General features: G+C 35.1%; 1 protein-coding gene across 1 annotated transcript in view; it reads left to right on the top strand.

The window, feature by feature from the left end:
• The first annotated feature begins 14,302 nt into the window (after window positions 1-14,302).
• LOC120350775 (UV excision repair protein RAD23 homolog B-like) overlaps window positions 14,303-19,889 on the top strand; it is a 259,105-nt gene continuing 253,518 nt past the window's right edge. Inside the window, exon 1 of the mRNA XM_039425554.1 lies at window positions 14,303-14,346. The gene's annotated coding sequence lies outside the window, so the exon portion shown is untranslated. The remainder of the gene's footprint in view (window positions 14,347-19,889) is intronic.

The raw sequence follows: 19,889 nt of genomic DNA, 5'->3' as shown, positions 1-19,889 counted from the left end.
AATTGGACATAGTCTTCATGCTGTAGGCCTATAATTTATTGAATTTCATAAGAAAAACATGAATAGATCACAATAAAATGAGTAATAATTTATATTCTTCAGTTATAATGTAGGCTACTATAGGTAGGCTACTGTAGGTAACGTAGGCTACAGACACGAATTCCCAGTGAAACGAGTATTTTAGGTATTTTTTTTGGAATTGGGAAAACAAAAGGCTGCCTGATTCAAATTGAGGAGGATCCTAATAGAACTAAAATTTATTGATGTATTGGAAAAATCAATATGATTCTGTGAGGTTTCCAAGTATTATGTATTCTTCAGTTTTCTATACTTTAATAACTAGATACTAATAACTATACTAATAGCTAGAACTATGACCTTCCACTTTTGTTTTCGGAACTGCTTAATAAACAATTATTCTCATATATATTGTTTATTTCTCTGTGTGGCGAAAAATAGCGTTCGCACCACGGGCAAAAATGTTTTTCCGGCTCTCAATCTTTTCTAGTCCTCGGCCTACGGCCTCGGACTTGAAAACCGATTTCGAGCCGGAAAAGTCTCATTTTCGGCCCTAGGTGCGAAATATACTATTGCGTTGCCATGCTGCAAATCTGGAGTGCAGAAAAATTTTTCCCGCACTAGAGCGGAAAAGTGATTCTTTGCGTTCTGTAATCAGTCCAGCAATGGCCACTTTTCAACGTAACTGTAGGTAAAGTATTTTGAACAATCATTGACAAAGAAAGATCTCAAATCTCATCTCGTGGAAAAGCATATTAAAGAGTTTAAAATCATGTGTGAGTTAGAATTTTGAATTTCAATTAGAAAATCCTATAACATCAGTAGTAGCTCTAGGAAGGACATTATCAGGAATTATCCAAAGTCCAGGAAGAAAAATCAATGTGACAAGGGAAAAAGTCACAGATATCATAGCATAGAAAGCATAGCGTTGGAATCATAAGTCCAGAAAACAAAATAGTATTTTATTAATGTTTGATTTTTCAGTCAGAGTCTATCATTCAGTCAGAGAGTACATTATTTATTCGCGTTTTGATATTCAGGAGAAACTTCGATAATTTGATAGTTTTCGATAGTGTTTTCTTTCTGAATCATAGGAGCAGTTTTGGACTATGAATGTCTGATACCGTACTCTGTTATCTTTTCACTTTTTGTGTAGTTGAGAAGTTGATATTGTGGTAATTATTCATATTAAATGGAAAAGACTATGAAATTGTCAAAAAACCACAAATTTATTGATACGTAGAAAACCCGATTTCGGTTATAAACTCAGTTTATCAGAGATTGACAATGGTGTAATAACCGAAACCGGTCTTTCTAAGTATCAATAATTTTGTGGTTTTTTGACAATTTCATATATTTTTTTCATTCAATTATCTTCTCATCTTATCTTCATCTCCATCGTATCCGCATCGTATCTTATAGTTTTCTCAATTTTATCTTATAGTTATCTATATTTTTTGGGATGTTTCACTTTTATCGACTCTGAGAGGAATGTCCAAGCAAGGAGATCCTCTATTTTGGGACAAGAGATCCGCATATCCTCTCATTACAAGATCTATCATCAATAAATGATAGAAAGAGAGAAGATTTTTTGAAAGATAAGATCACCAGTCACTCAAACCTTATTCTTTCTCTAATAAAACACTTACTATTTTTTTCTGCATGGCTCTGACTAAATTTGCAATAAAAGCTGTTCCGGTCGAGAAATGTCTGTTATACGTTTCTATTTCGAGATCTATCATCAATAAATGATAGAATCTATGATGGAAAGAGAGAAGTTTTTCCGGTCATCAGTCAATCAAACCTTCTTCTGCCAATGTTACTATAGTGAGGTCCGCGTTATAATGGCAGTGAAGAAAGAAAGGAAAACACCGTTGCCGATTCCCTGCCTTGCCACTGCCTTCTATAGAGGATAGCTGACACAGATGAATATGATGTAATATTCTTAGACCAGTTTTAGAATAGACACGCTGGTAAGTCTACACTCTGAAGCCAACATCTACTGCCATATCACCAAATCGTGACGTCATCATCGGATAGAAAACTTTCAGATTGTGTCTATTTCAGAAGGATGTGAATTATTAATCATTAAAATGGTAAACTTCCGCTGCACTCCCGCTGGAATAGACAGAATCTGCTATTGAAAACAATGTAAACAAACTCTACAGAAAAGTTTTCTATCCGTTGTTGACGTCACGATTTGGCGATATGGCAGTAGATGTTGGCTTCATCGACTTTCAGTATAAATATACAATAGGCCGTGTCTATTCTATAACTGGTCTGAAGTAATATTAACTGTCTATTCATGTCAAGAATAGGCAACTCTATTTTATTCGTGAAGGAAATATATTTTTCAATTATTGAATAATAAATTTTCATAGTTGGGTTTGAATATTTTGTTTCTACATTTAGAAAAACTGATCTGGCTACATTGCGGAGCAAGAGAAGGATAGCCCTAACTGCTTTGTCGAAAGATAGACAGGGATAGCAACATCAATGTTGATCGAATACTACCTTAACCTGGACCTTACTATAGTTTCTCTCTTTCCACTGGAAGCCATCACGGCGCAGATTATGTAGAGAAATTTACATCCCTGTACTGCTTTTTGCCTACGTCATATTTCTCAGGCGAACAAACTTTTCTAGAAACATTTTTGTTCTATAGTGAGGTCCACGTTATAATGACAGTGAAGAACAGCTTTGTCAAATCTTCTCCTTGACTTTGCCCTCTTTATGACTGATTACAGCATTCCTGATGAAATATTAACTGTTCATGAAATACTAACTTAATTGAAATTATTAATAATTTTTTATTCCTAAGAAAATACACTTTTCAATATTAATTCAATAATGAATTTTCATAATAAAGATGGAATATTTTAATTAGTTATTGATTCTACATTGTTGAAAGATCTGGCAACATAGCAAAGCGAGAAAGAGAAAGCGCTATCCGCTTAGTTGAATAAAAGACAAGGATATAGCAATACCATTGTTAATCAAACACTGCGAAAATAAGTTTCGAAATAAGGTCTCCTGCATCAGAACTACAGCTTCGAATAATAAAATTATTGACTTCTAGAGAAGTCTATAGATATAAGTTTATCTCTTCTGGAGATTTGCATTCTTAAGATAATTTAGAGTATTTTGTTGCCTACATCGGATTCCTACAGGCTAACAGAAAATTTTGCAAATATTCGTGTTCTATCATCAAATCTAATAGTACTTTATTTATTATTACATTCATACAATATAAATATTGAGTGTCACAATATAAATACTAATTCACAATAAACAGTTTAGGAACTCTTGTATACAAATATTGAAAATCCTAAATAAATGCTGTAAATCACCCCGAAGACCTCTGCTACTGCAGACATTGACAACAGGGTTAACAGCTAGATGGAGATTCGATGAGAACTACTATCCAAAAATTAGTTGCCAGCCCGGGAATCGAACCCGGTACCTCCCAATTGCCATTCAGGAATGTTCACCCTTACACCAAACTGACAATCTCTGGATAGCAGCGCTCATTTTATACGAAACCATAGCGGCCAACCAGTTACAGATGGAATCGAATAGAGAATGCATTTATTCAAATGCTAATCAGATTGTCAGTTTGGTGTAAGGGTAAGCATTCCTGACTGGTGATTGGGAGGTACCGGGTTCGATTCCCGGGATCTCATCGAATTTCCATCAAATTTTTTATTCAAAATTCTTCATTCAGAAAAAAATAATAAATAAACAATCAAATGCATTCCAAAAATCAAATACAATTATTGTTTCCTAATTTCTAATATGTGTTCCCTATAGGCTACCCTGTGTGGGGACACTTGAATATGTATAATAAAATATTTATACACAAATTTAAATATTATATCATGAAGAACATAATAATTGAATATGGTATTATATTGAAATAAATCAATATGTCAATATTTATAATCATTCTTGCACACATTTATAGCATCCAGCTGTTAACCCTGTTGTCAATGTCTGCAGTGGCAGAGGTCTTCGGGGTGATTTACAGCATTTATTTAGGATTTTCGTTAAATAATAATTATATATTAATTGGCATTTGAATAAATGCATTCTCTATTTAACTCCATCTGTCAATATTGAAATTGATGGGCTGATTGAAATTAAATATTTTCTCAATTCTTTCTTAAAATCTGGACCACCTTTGATATTGATTGGCAGCCGATTGAAAAACTTAGCTCCCATCTAGGAGGGGCGTTTTTTCAAGAATTGCCTCCCATGTTGTTGAAGTGCATACGTTCTTCTTGAGCGAGTATGATATTGATGATTGACATATTCTTCATTTTTTTTTCTAGAGTCAGAATACATTCCATTATATAGAGTCCATAGACGATCAAGATGTTGAGGCTTTTAAATTTCTCTCGTACAGACTCTCTGAAACCTAACCTTGAGAGTATCTAACTGTTTTCTTCTGTAATATAGATAATTTTTTTCAAGTTTCCAAGAGATATTCCTCCATAGAGACCTATTCCAAAAAAATCTGGTGTGGTACACTCACACAATGTGTCGCTCATTGAACTGCAAGCCTCATTCTCAAACGAGAATAATTAAGGGGAATAACATAATGACGATTGGCGGCAACATATTTGCAACTACGATCAGACTACTGTATATGTTTATATTATAATTGTTTTCAGAGTACTTTTTCGTTTGTGTAAATTGTGAAATTCGACGATTTTTTTAAAAGTCGTCAAAACAGCTGCTCTACAGATGAAATATCTTGACTATGACTGTGTTCTTTTTATAAACTGCTCTACCTACCTCATGCATGAGAAGGAGGCTACAAAGCGCATTTCTCAAGGATGGGGTGGATCCCCCATTAGCTTCCCAGGAAAAAGACTCATGTCAGTTGATAGAGCTGATGAATAACTATACAGAGTATGGATTTGAAAAAAATCGGTCAAGTTATTTTTGAGTAAATCGTGAAAAACATGGTTTTTTAGTAATTATCCGCCATTTTTCTCAACAATATTACGGAGCTCCTGCAATTTTCCCAGACAAAAAACTCATGTCATTTGATAGGGCTTATAAATAGCTGTCCATGGTACTAATTTGAAGAAAATCGTTAGAGCCGTTTTCGAGAAAACCGTGAAAAACATGGTTTTTTAGTAATTATCCGCCATTTTTCTCAACAATATTACGGAGCTCCTGCAATTTTCCCAGACAAAAAACTCATGTCATTTGATAGGGCTTATAAATAGCTGTCCATGGTACTAATTTGAAGAAAATCGTTAGAGCCGTTTTCGAGAAAACCGTGAAAAACATGGTTTTTTAGTCATTATCCGCCATTTTTCTCAAGAATATCACGGAGCTCATGGAATTTTCCCAGAAATGACTCATGCCAGTTGATATTGCCTATGAATATCTATCTATCCATGGTATGCATTTGAAGAAAATCGTTAGAGCCATTTTCGAGAAAACCGTGAAAAACATGGTTTTTTAGTCATTATCCGCCATTTTTTCTGAATCTTGAATTGAATTTTATTGAATTTCTTATTGTCGGATCCTCATGGTATAAGGACCTTAAGTAGTTTAAAATTTCAAGTCAATCGGTTAATTAGGAATGGAGTTATCGTGTTCACAGACATACACTCATATACACACACACACAGACCAACACCCAAAAATCATGTTTTTGGACTCAGGGGACCTTGAAACGTATAGAAAACTTGAAATTGGGTTACCTTAATTTTTTTTGGAAAGCAATACTCTCCTTACCTATGGTAGTAGGGCAAGGAAAGTAAAAAACAGGGTTTGTAAACAATCTAAATTAGAACTTTTCTGTTTTCAAATATTTTGACTGGAAATTGGACCGGAATTCAAGTGTAAATGAAACATAACCTACTTTTTGGATCATTTATAGTGTATAAATCAAAATTCGGGCTGGTGAGAATGAATGTTGGCGAAGTAGATGGTTCTCAGTGTTGTCTGGCTGCAATCATTGGACAACACCCTGAGTGAATGGAGGCCAGAGTTCATCTTCTTCAAAATACCATCCACGTGGAAGCTCCAAGTTGGTAAATCCCAGGAGCTTTGACTTTGAGGTTCCCTGAATCAATTGACCATCAACGGCGAAGTCAGTCTCCTCACTCTCGCGAATTCCAGCTGAGAGCTTTATCGCCTCACATTAAGTTGTATTCAGTCTCAGACAATGATCCTTGAAGAATTTGACAATTAGAAGCAGAGCTATAGCAGCGCGCTCCTCAAGCTTTTCCTCAGAATCACCAGCCTTATTCAGTGTGGTATCGTCAGCATATATATACACAGCTGCACATGTGAGTTTCGCCGTAACAAAACTAAAGGAAGATCCTTGAAGTAAATGATGAAGAGGATAGGGCCTTAAATAGACCCTTGAGGAACACCTTGAGTCACCCTTCTTAGTTCCGATTTGGAGACTTCAAGTCTATCATTGATCCTTCTTCTCACTGTCACATATTTCTTCCTATTGGAAATATAGGATCGCATCCACTGCAGATGTCTACCAGTCACCCCACATGAATGCAGCTTCTGAAGCAGTATACAATGGGCCACATGAATAAAGTTGAGCATTGCTCATACTTCTAAAATATGGAGCATTTGCTTCATTTTCATGAATAAACGTGAGCAAAACTTTTGCTCATGTCATCAAAGCATTTGCTCAAAAGTAAAAGCTTTCGCTCAAAATTGTATGAATAAACTAGAGAATTTGCTCAACTTTTGAAGCAAATGCTTCAAAAAGGTGAGTAGTCTAGAGCAGCTTATCACCTTTTGCCATAGTAAAATGCTGAACTAATTCGTATGAGGAAGAGGAAAAATATACCAGATACGATCACAACCAATAGTTGAGAACTATAAAACTTTTTAGATTCAACCATGATATATATCACCATTATTCCTACAAAAGAATAAATCCAAAAGATACCTGTTATGAAGATAGCCATCACAAAATAGGAAATAGGCATTTAAGAAAATGAGAGTGTAGACGATTTAGAAGGCTATTGATATTATAAGAATATGCTGAAGATTATTATAGAGATGACATTTTTTCACGCTATTATTCAAAATTCTAAACAAACTAACCTAAAACCTCTATTCATAAATAGAAAACAGAGCAGACGACGCAAACACAAGCGGTGCACCCTACTTGCATATTTAGCGCTTCCGTGAGCTATTAAAACAAATTAAGGCTACAAAAGTTAATCAGCTGATGAAAAATCTTTAAAATACGTGAGCATTTTCTCCAGAGTTTAGGAGCATAAGGTAAAGCTTATTCATATCAAAATGAGCAAATGCTTTTGCTTCTACCTTTTGCTCATGAGCAAAACCTTATGCTCAATGCTTTGGCTCATGAGCATTTGCTCTGGTTTTATTCATATGGGCCATTGGGACACCGACTCAAAAGCTTTGGTTAGACACATAGGCATTTAAGAAGATTGAGAGTGTAGACGATTATAAGAAGGCTATTGATATCATAAAAAATATGCTGAGATTATTGTAGAGATGACATTTTTTCACGCTATTATTTCAAAATTCTAACAAACTCAACTAACCTAAAACTCTATTCATAAATAGAAAACAGAGCAGACGACGCAAACACAAGCGGTCACCCTACTTGCATATTAGCGCTTCCGTGAGCTATTAAACAAATTAAGGCTACAAAGTGAATCAGCCTGATGAAAAATCTTCAAAATACGTGAGCATTTGCTCCAGAGTTTAAGAGCATAAGGTAAGAGTATAAGGTAAAGCTTATTCATATCAAAATGAGCAAATGCTTTTGCTTCTACCTTTTGCTCATGAGCAAAAACTTCTGCTCAATGCTTTGGTCATGAGCATTTGCTCTGGTTTTATTCATATGGGCCATTGAGACACCGACTCAAAAGCTTTGGTTAGAACCAGGCATTGATTGAGCATAAGGTTTTGCTCATGAGCAAAGGTAGAAGCAAAAGCATTTGCTCATTTTGATATGAATAAGCTTTACCTATACTTTACCTTATGCTCCTGAAATCTGGACCAAATGCTCACGTATTTTAAAGTTTTCATCGCTGATTCGCTTTTGTAGCCTTAATTTGTATTTATAGCTCACGGAGCGCTAAATATGTAAACAGGGGGCACCGCTTGTGTTTGCGTCGTTACTCTGCTTTTATTATTCTATGAATACAGTTTTAGGTTAGTTGAGTTAGAATTTTGAAATAATAGCGTGAAAAAATGTCATCTCTATAATAATATTCAACATATTCTTATAATATCAATAGCCTTCTTATAATCGTCTACACTCTCATATTCTTAAATGCCTATTTTGTGATTGCTATCTTCATAACAGGTAACTTTGTATTTATTCTTTTGTAGGAATAATGGTGATATATATCATGGTTGAATCTAAAAAGAGTTATAGTTCTACACTATTGGTTGTGATAGTATCTGGTATAGTTCCTCTTCCTCAAAATACCATCCACGTGGAAGCTCCAAGTTGGTAAATCCCAGGAGCTTTGACTTTGAGGTTCCCTGAATCAATTGACCATCAACGGCGAAGTCAGTCTCCTCACTCTCGCGAATTCCAGCTGAGAACTTTATCGCCTCACATTAAGTTGTATTCAGTCTCAGACAATGATCCTTGAAGAATTTGACAATTAGAAGCAGAGCTATAGCAGCGCGCTCCTCAAGCTTTTCCTCAGAATCACCAGCCTTATTCAGTGTGGTATCGTCAGCATATATATACACAGCTGCACATGTGAGTTTCGCCGTAACAAAACTAAAGGAAGATCCTTGAAGTAAATGATGAAGAGGATAGGGCCTTAAATAGACCCTTGAGGAACACCTTGAGTCACCCTTCTTAGTTCCGATTTGGAGACTTCAAGTCTATCATTGATCCTTCTTCTCACTGTCACATATTTCTTCCTATTGGAAATATAGGATCGCATCCACTGCAGATGTCTACCAGTCACCCCACATGAATGCAGCTTCTGAAGCAGTATACAATGGGCCACATGAATAAAGTTGAGCATTTGCTCATACTTCTAAAATATGGAGCATTTGCTTCATTTTCTATGAATAAACGTGAGCAAAACCTTTTGCTCATGTTCATCAAAGCATTTGCTCAAAAGTAAAAGCTTTCGCTCAAAATTGTATGAATAAACTAGAGAATTTGCTCAACTTTTGAAGCAAATGCTTTCAAAAAGGTGAGTCTAGTCTGGAGCAGCTTATCACCTTTTGCTCATAGTAAAATGGCTGAACTAATTCGTATGAGGAAGAGGAAAAATATACCAGATACGATCACAACCAATAGTTGAGAACTATGAAAACTCTTTTTAGATTCAACCATGATATATATCACCATCATTCCCACAAAAGAATAAATACAAAAGATACCTGTTATGAAGATAGCCATCACAAAATAGGAAATAGTCATTTAAGAAGATGATAGTGTAGACGATTATAAGAAGGCTATTGATATTATAAGAATATGCTGAAGATTACTATAGAGATGACATTTTTTCACGCTATTATTTCAAAATTCTAAACTCAACTAACCTAAAACTCTATTCATAAATAGAAAACAGAGCAGACGACGCAAACACAAGCGGTGCACCCTACTTGCATATTTAGCGCTTCCGTGAGCTATAAAAACAAATTGAGGCCACAAAAGTGAATCAGCTGATGAAAAATCTTCAAAATACGTGAGCATTTGCTCCAGAGTTTAAGAGCATAAGGTAAGAGTATAAGGTAAAGCTTATTCATATCAAAATGAGCAAATGCTTTTGCTTCTACCTTTTGCTCATGAGCAAAACCTTATGCTCAATGCTTTGGCTCATGAGCATTTGCTCTGGTTTTATTTATATGGGTCATTGAGTCACCGACTCAAAAGCTTTGGTTAGACATATTAATGCACTGCACTTCGCAGTTTGAAAATAAACTTTTGCTGCTTTTCTACGTCGGTACAACAGCTTCAAATTAGAATAGACTGGGGCTCTCATTCTTTCAGATCGTTTCAGTCATAATCTCAAATCAAATAGACCACTTGAATATTGTGAATACAGAATTTTCAGAAATCCAGCTACTTTAGAAAGCTGGTTGGATGGAGCTTGAGAGATTAGCTTTGTAAGCCACGAGGAAAACTTTTTCGTCCACCGCAATGCAACAGTGTGTGCAGATTTGCCTACTTTCAAAGTTGCAGTGCCGTAGTTCAAGTGTTATTCCATCCCTTTTCCAAGCCAATAAGCAGATGGGTTCAGCTTGAGGTCTTACTAGCCCTTTAGTAATGTAGAGCATTTGATAAGATAAGATAAGATTCTTTATTTCGCATCCAATTTACAACAACAGAACAGCGCACAAAACTAAAAAAGATAGCAAATAAGAATAATAAAACAATACTTAAGACAACTTTTTGACTGAATAAATATGAAATTTGCTGATAATACTAATTGTATTAGTTCTCATTATAGGATGATAACTCTATATATATATCGATTGTGGCAAGCCTGTTAGAATATACTTGTGAAATTTGGAATACTTATCATAATAAAGTGGAAAATAACCTAAAACATTCTCTGGTTTGTTGTATAAATTAGAATTGTAACTGTTTTGGGTTTTAGCCTATGTTACTCTCCTAGAAGTTAGATTCTGGATAATTGTTTGATTTGAATTGAATAAATACTAGCAGTTATGTGAACAGTAGACCTCGCGCATTAATAAATCACAGCCTCCTCTAATACTGTCCATCAGGTAGTCAGTAAAGTATGTTCTGTCCTGTCGTGTCGGCGAGATATCGGTATGTAAACAACTAATGGCTGTTTATGTTGTTGTATCGACAATGCTAATGATTTTCTGTGAACAATAGTTTTCGAGATATAAAGATTTCTCGATATTTTCAGAATATGCCTACTTCCGGTCATTATATACTCAATAACTCGAAAACTACTTGTCGAATTTCAATTTCAAGGGTATTGTTGGAAAGAGAAAAACATTTCAAACAAGATTAATATAATTATATTTGTTGTTAGATATTTTGTAGTTCTTTATTAGGGCTTAGAATTGAAAAACTGCTATTCTTCAAATTCAAAGTCAAATTTCAAACAGTTCTTTCTCGATTTTTCTCCGGGTAATTATAGTGTTTTCAATATTCTAAAAACTTCTCCATTTCATAAGCTTTCGAATGAGTATGAAATCGAAAAGGTAAGTTCCTTGATAAAGTGTTGAAAACTGCTAATATCTGGGATGAACACCTTTAAAATGAGAATATTCACAAACAGCATGCATCAAGTGACGATCCTAAGAGAGGAATATTATTGGGAATCTCAGGACCTGGTGATACAAACGATTTCTTTATCAACAACGCCAACGTTATCACTGAAGCAACGGTCCTTATTACTGAACCAACGGTCCTTATCACTGAACCAACGGTCCTTATCACTGAACCAACGGCTCTTATCACTGATCCAACCCTGACAGTTCAAAGTGAACCCCACTTTGGTGACTTGATCATGTGATGGAGACTGCAGCTCAATGCTGGCTCTTGGTTTGTTGGTGGGGGTGAGAACGCTGTGCGGTGGAGTTGTTTTTGCGTGTAGGGGGGCTCGTGCAGAATGAGGGAGTACTTCTGGATCGGGGGGGTCTTGGTACGGGGTGAAGTGTACCCAGTGAACGGGGTGTTCGTTCTGTGTGGGGGAGGTACTTAGAGGTCGGGGACACTCGTAAGGGGTGGGGGTGCTCTCACCCCCCGAGTAGTCGATGGGGGGGATTGTTAGCGCCAGGCGAGAAGTCCGAGAGCTCAGTGTTTCGCAGGTTGCCGCATCGTCGGTTTGCGCGGGAAAACACTCGCTTGGCGGGAAAATTACGCACGCGTGTGCGCGCGCGCGTCATCAGGAAGTTCGCGGTCTCCCTGTGTGACCAAGCGGCTCCATACGTTCACTCACAGTTCACGAGTTTCCACTTTTATTTGTCAAGGTTGCTCACTATTTCACGTGGTGTTCAGTGACTTCAAACATCTTCAATAATCTAAATAAACTAGTTTTCAATTCATTCATTGATTCAAGATACACAATATATTATCATTCACTAGCAGGCAACCCGAGCTCCAGCAGAGTCTAATTGAAAACTTGACCTATACTGAAATCTTTGAAAATTCAAAATATGCCTATAACCATCCTCGGTAGCTTGAAAATCCATTTGAAAAATTTCAAGTTAATCAGTTGAGTAGTTGAGACGTGATGATGCGTGATTCGTGAATCTCCTATCGCGTACGAGTATAAGCCAATTCTCTTCATGGATATAATAAAGGAATCTATTGAGGAATCTTGAACCATCTCAATTCAATTTATTTTACCAAAACACAGAAAACAGTACAAAGATGTGAAAATCAGAAAAAAAACAAAAAAATCATTTTAAATATTTATATAAACTAGGCTATCTTTAAAACATCTTGAACTATTGGAGATAATTACGATTAAGCAAACAACAAATAAACTTCCTTACTAGAAGCACAGCTGATGCAGTTTTGATGTGGTATGGAGTCAAAATTCACTTTCAAAACGATATTTTCAATCATGAGGGATTCATTCTGAAGGAATCTTGAACCTACAAATCAAAAATTCTTGAAGCTTTAAAAATTCCTACACCTCCTTCCACTTAGAAAATAAATTCTAATATTGATAGGTTAGTTCAGAAATACAGTCCATAATTTTAAGATGTGCTGAGTGACAACTCATGGTTTATGAAACCATTTTTTCTGATTTCAATGAGATCGATTTGATGATTTCAAGATTTCAAGCTTCTTGAATGAGCTAGCTGATATGATATCTTTAATTTCAATAAATACTCTCCATAATTTTGAAGTTTTATTGAGGGACGTTCTGTGCTTGGTATTGATGGCTCCATGGCTCAGATTTGATGTAATCTTCAGCATCCTCATGTGTTGAATGAGTTTCTCCGAAACAATGTTCATGAACCTCTAAGGTCAATTTCGAAGATCAATATTTCTCTATCATGTTAATGTGGTGTTGAGTGAAATTTCCAATTGAATTTTCTCAGCCCGTTAAGATTATTTCAGTGTACTATCTATTATTTTGATGTAGTATCAAGCGGAATTCTATTTTCAAAATATTATTTACCATAATTATTACGCTATATTCATGCACTTTTCATAAATTGGATGTGATTTTTAGTGGAATTTGGAACAATATTGAACAAGCCTCATAATTTTAAATGATAAATTCAAAAGACATTTCCATTTTGATGCAGTAGGGAGTAATAGTCTCTCTTCAAAGCAGAAGGATAATTAATTCTCCTATTATTTATCATGCACTCTTATGTATGTAAGATACATAAGCTAAATAGCTTTGTAGATTTAAAATATCCTCAAGATTCTAAAATGTTAATTTTGAAGTACCCATTTCAATTTTGATTGATTCTGATATGAATATGACAATATTCTTGCTCCGTAACAGCCTTCATTATTGGAAAGAATAAATTTGAATATACACTCTCTCATTCTCCAAATTTACTCTTAATCTATAATATAATAAAGGAACGAATCGGCTAATAGGATTAGCGGATAAATACAAGGCGGGATAGGAAGTTAACGAATGACGCATCATCACGTCTGAACTACTCCACTGATAAACTCAAAATTTCACGTAATATAGATTCTCAATTTACCGACGATGGTTGAATGCTAATTAACTAATTATAATAATTTTAAATTATTCAAGATTTTAGTAGGTAAAGTTTTCAGTTTGTCAAGTTTCTAAATGGACCCTTGAGGAGCACGGGATATCTGCTAATCTTAAAATACTATATTGTGTTGAATGCAGCCTCCAAACAATCTTTTAGATTCCGAAAGATTTATCTAATATTAGAAAAACTACTCTATCAATTCCATATATGATTTATCCTGCATAGCTTTTTGTGATTCGGAATGTTGTTATGTTTCAGGGACATCCATTTCATAAATTTCACTCCATTTAAATTTCTCTCTCATCTTAAATTCTCTCCATTTCATGTTCCGTTCAGTGACTTGTGACTCGAAGTATCACGGGAATTGAACCTTCATACTTTTTAATAGTTTCTTGAATACACTCCACATTTGAAAAGGTTGGTGTTAAGTGAACTTTTGCCTTAGAGAGACTCTTCAAGGTCTGGGGGGATGGATTTTGATATATTCTTTATTAGGCGTTCTGTCCAGTGACCTAGTGATTTGAGAGATGGATTCCAATATCCATGTCTGTGCCTACTGATAAGGATAAAAATAAGTTTGAATAACTTTCAATAAATAAATGGAATAGTTCTAGCATACACGTGGATTCCACTACAAATCGTATGGTAAGTCTATCTTCATTTTCATACATATTTTTATAATGCAATGACGAATAATATCCTGTTATATTAATCGAACAATTTCTGTATTCATATATCTGGTTATTTTTATATCTGGTTATTTCTATATCTGGTTATTTCAATATCTGGTTATCTTTATATCTGGCTATTTTTATATCTGGTTATTTATGTTTAACGGATCTCGAGAACGGCTCTAACGATTTTCACGAAATTTTGAACATAGTAGGTTTATGATATGAAGATTCGATTGCACTTCTCATCCATGAGGAAACTCGCTGAACGACATTAAAAGGATAATCCATCATTGGCTAAAACAGCTGTGGATGGTAAAAGAGTGAGTATGTGAAAAATCAAAATATCGCATCCCCAAAATACATAAGGTGACATATAGCCAGCTGTGAAATATGAACACGATCATTTTAGAGAGTTGTGTTCTGTTTATCAATAATAAGAATAACGAGCGAAGCTCGGTGCCCCGATATTTTTATATGATGATTTATTTTGGACGCTTGATATTGTTTGTTACATATTCCGATGAGAGAGAATATTTTTTTCAGGACAAAAATAACATTTTGTCTCATAAACATGGGGTAAGACAAAAAAGAACCTCCAGGATATAAAATACAGGACTGAGAAATAATTTGAAACTTTGAAACTCTCAATCCAGCCATCGACTCTCTTTTTCCACAATTATCACTCGATTTCATCATATTATTTGTACTCCACTCATTTCAATTGTGTCAAAAAAAGCCTACAATGAAAATTAAAAATCAAAGCGGCCTTTTCATATCGATATTACTAATTCACCCTACCTGTTCATACAAGAAGCCCAAAATAACAAAGTGAACAAGGCAAAATATATACGCGTTCAAACAACAATTACATAATTTCTGTGATTCATCATAATAAAATCATTTATTATATATAATAAATGATATATATTATATATAATCTATATATATAAAAGCGAAATGGCACTCACTCACTGACTGACTGACTGACTCACTCACTCACTCACTCACTCACTCACTCACTCACTCACTCACTCACTCGCATAACTAAAAATCTACCGGACCAAAAACGTTCAAATTTGGTAGGTATGTTCAGTTGGCCCTTTAGAGGCGCACTAAGAAATCTTTTGGCAATATTTTAACTCTAAGGGTTGTTTTTAAGGGTTTAAAGTTCGTCTTTTAGCATGTATATTCTTCTTCTCCCAATCTCTTAATTATAATTGAAATTTCGATATCATATGTTACTATAGAACTATAATCTAGATAGAGTACCTCTTCGAAACAGTTGTTAACTGGCAACTAAATTAATAATTTTGTCAGGTTGGCATTAAGTTGAGTTGACTTTGTTAGGTTGGCACCAAGTTGAAGATTTAAATGCATTTATCACGGAAAAATTGATTGGGCACTGCTACTTCAATCCTGGGAATATTATATTACTAGCAGTCAGGCTCGCTTCGCTCGCCATATCCGTTTAGCCAGCCGTTTAGTCTGGACTCCCGACTGGATTGTCCTAACATATGATAAAAATGTAAAAATGAAAAATGCAGGCGAGCGAAGCGAGCCTGCTGACCTCATTCTTGGACGACCCAGTCGGGGGTCCAGGGGGCGGAGCCCTCTGGCTAGACGGATATGGCGAGCGAAGCGAGCCTGACGGCTAGTAATATATATAGTGTCATATATTATGTAAACTCTCAAGGTGCGAACAGAACAAGTAGGCCAAGTAACGGTAGGTCAATTAATCAATGCCATTTAACAACACTGTACAATGATTAAAAATGAAGTCATTGATATATGGGTACTAGTGACCCCCACGGTTGGAGAACTCGCTCAAGAGCTGTTGTATTGTTATCTTTGAAACCAGCAATTGCACAGAGTTGGTGGAAATTATAGAAATAGCTGAATATTTCTTCTACAAGAATAATGTTGACGGTAGGTTTCATTGGAGTTTCTATTTGAAATGAAAAATATTACTCTGTCGCTTTAACATCTTTGACCATCATATGAATTAAAATTCATGATACATGATTTCGATACAAGTTGCAAGAGAAAATAAATGACGACGACACACATTGATATCTCAACCCGTATCAGAAGTTTGTTGATGTAGAAGTGTCCGTGCATGAAGGTCTATCTGTGTGATAGCTTCTAAATAGCCTCAGCTGATGTTATAATGAATGAAACTGTTGTAATTTTATTTATTTTTTTTATTTAAAATAGGCTAAGCCTGTACTATTTCTCTCCAAAAATTTTGATAGAATGTTAATGTTGTCCAAAAGATAAGGTTATATAGTCACACACTGCTTCGTCACTTGATTTTCGGTCCAGAAATGATGATTTAAAATTTTGAATTTTGAAGGTTGATTTTATACTCTAAATGAATCACAATAAATTAAAAATTTTAAAAATGTTGCACTTATTTAAAAATTTGAATACAAAATCAAAAACTCACTCACTATTTGTTATTCATAGCTCTAAAATTACATGCAATGAATTCTTCAGCTGACTAAATGATAAATGACAGCAATTTTTTCATGCATTTTCAATGTTATTTTTATATGCTAAAAAAGGACGAAGGAGTGAGTCAATTCGTTGACCAACGAACTTGACCTGTAAAGAGGTTCGAAGGAGACTTGTTGAAAATTTGAAGCTGATTGACCAATTCATTCTTAAGTTATTGTAGAACATACAAACAGTCTGAAAACGACTTTGGTCTGCAGTAAGTCACAAGTGAGAACTCACTAGCGCTCGTTCAATAATAGATAATTTTCATATAAGGGTGACCAACGAACTTGACCTGTAAAGAGGTTCGAAGAAGACGTGTTCAAAATTTGAAGCTGATTGACCAATTCTTTCTTAAGTTATTGTAGAACATACAAACAGTCGGAAAACGACTTTGGTCTGCAGTAAGTCACAAGTGAGAACTCGCTAGCACTCGTTCAATAATAGATAATTTTTATATAAGGGGTATTCACGATGTTGTATTAAGGATGTTCGGTACACTTTTTTCCATTATTTAAATTCGATAATCTTATTCAATATAATTGTTAAGATCATTATAAGAGTGAAAAAAGTGGCAACTGTCATTTTTAAGTGGTCTAATAAGCGAGTTATGGGTTGTTGAAGTGCTAACTCCGTTTTCATTCCAGATCATGAATGGTTTCGACTATATCAACAGAACTTCTCTTGAAAATTCAAAGAATGTATCTTCCCAAACTAAAACATTTCATTTCCCATATCGTTCATAAATGAAAAAGTAACATTTTTTGCAAATTCGATAACTTTTTTATTTTGGCATAAACCGCGGAAAAACGCATACAGTACTGGAACAAAGCCAATGATATTCTGAATGTATTTAAAAAAAACTCCAATGGAAAATTCTGAACAGTTTATGATCTGAAAAGAAACGGATTTCAACACATCAACAACCCATAACTCGCTTATTAGACCACTTAAAAATGACAGTTGCCACTTTTTCTCATTCTTATAATGATCTTAACAATTGTATTGAAAAAGATTATCCAATTTAAATAATGGAAAAAAGTGTACAGAACAGTCTCAACCAGTTAAACTGTTATTTGCCAAGTCAAAGCTATAGTAGTTCATAACAATAAAACGTAGCTGCTGGATCAAATATAGCATTCAACTCTGCTAGCTATCTCAAAGGTGTACCCCTATAGATATAGAAGTTCAATAGCAAGCTAACATCAACATTTTATCAACTTAACCGTACTGTTTCTACCCTACCTTAGGTTCCATTCTCACTAATTCTTAGTGCCGGTTGCACTAAGGCCGGTTAAATTTTAACCGTGATTAATTCCAAGAGAACCAATCAGAGTAGCCGTCTTTTCAAAAACTCCTTCTCTGATTGGCTTTCGTGGAGTTAATCACGGTTAGAATTCAACCGGTTTTGTGCAACCGGGCCTAAGTACTCAGTAATCCTAGTACTTAAGTTATGTTAGTAATTCAATTTTTTCAATCCAATTCAAATTCAAATTTATTCCACAAAAACGTACACAACACAAAATCAAAATACAAGTTCTCAAAAGCAAAATAACATAGTTATTAATATACATATTACACTGTATTATTTATTTCACATGGTGGATTTCCACTGGCAAAAGTATAACTTGTCCGCCAGTAGGAGTAGCAATAATTACATTATAACAAAAGTAGAAGAAAAGACATTACAGAACTCAAAAATTTAGATCATAATTCCAAAAATAAGATGTCGAACTATTAGGGGAAAATATCTAGCCTATATTACGTTGATAGTAAAGTGATAAGATTGAATTATCCAGTTTTTAACGGTTGGTGGGATATATTTGATATTAAAGTGATAAGATTGAATTATCCAGTTTTTAACGGTTGGTGGGATATATTTGATATTAAAGTGATAAGATTGAATTATCCAGTTTTTATCGGTTGGTGGGATATATTCAATCACTTTTTGATTGGTGCGATCATTTGGGATATTATTTATAATTTTTGGAGCAATATAAATGAGCTGTTTTCGAATTAGTGTGACGTCTGAAACGTAACATTCGAATTATCTTAGTACTTATCTTAGTACCTATCTTAGTACTTATCTTAATACTTATCTTAGTACCAATCTTGGTACCCTTTTTGTAATAATGAAGAGAAACATTTCTCTAATAGGTTTGAGAGAAATCTAGGACGCCAACAATAATCCATTCCAACTCGAGCACCCCAAACTTTCAAGGGATCCGATTTATCAGAGGCGCAGATTTCGAATTTCGCGCAGATTATTGCCCCGGCAATCGGCGATGGCGAGCAATTTGAATTTCACCCCTCGGCTGAGAACACAGACAGATGTTACAAGTTCGATGTAGAATCGGCGTTCTATCTCTTGACAAATCGAAGCTACTTGGGAGCATTAATCTTGGGGCAATGAAGAAACTGGGCTGAGTTTCAACTCAAAATGACATCGTTTGTTGAATGGAGAACAATCACGTTATTTGTCAGAGATGATGACTGTTGGAAGTCAAGGAGATCTGCCGCTCCTCGGAATTAGCAGTTTTACAATCACTCTCTCACACTCTCTCTCTCACTCTATCTCTCATCGTTCTGCTGCTATCTCTATCTCTCTCATCTACCTGCTATCATCTCTATCTCTCTCATGTTTCTGCTACTATCTCACTTTCTCACTCTCTCTCTCCCTCTCATATTCCTGCTATCATCTCTATCTCTCTCATGTTTCTGTTACTATCTCACTCACTCTCTCTCTCCCTCTCATTATCCTGCTATCATCTCTATCTCTCTCACCTCCCTGCTACGATCTCCATTTCTCTCTTATCTCTCCAGTAGATATCAGACACTCTTTCTGTCGACGTGTCAAATGCTTTTTTCATTAATCTTGTACCAACCTCTCTCGGTTTTCAGCGCTTGGCCAAACAGTCGACACAAAAGAGTTGACTCAAATGTGTCTGTTTCAAGTATCAAATGAACGAACCATTGAAAAGTTCAAGTTCCCTTATTGCCTTTTAGGCCCTGTATTGC

The sequence above is a fragment of the Nilaparvata lugens genome, chromosome 4 (assembly GCF_014356525.2).
Source record: "Nilaparvata lugens isolate BPH chromosome 4, ASM1435652v1, whole genome shotgun sequence".
In the NCBI taxonomy this organism is placed as follows: domain Eukaryota; kingdom Metazoa; phylum Arthropoda; class Insecta; order Hemiptera; family Delphacidae; genus Nilaparvata; species Nilaparvata lugens.
Note: the sequence above shows the minus strand (reverse complement) of the source record. Positions and strands in the feature narration are given on the sequence as shown.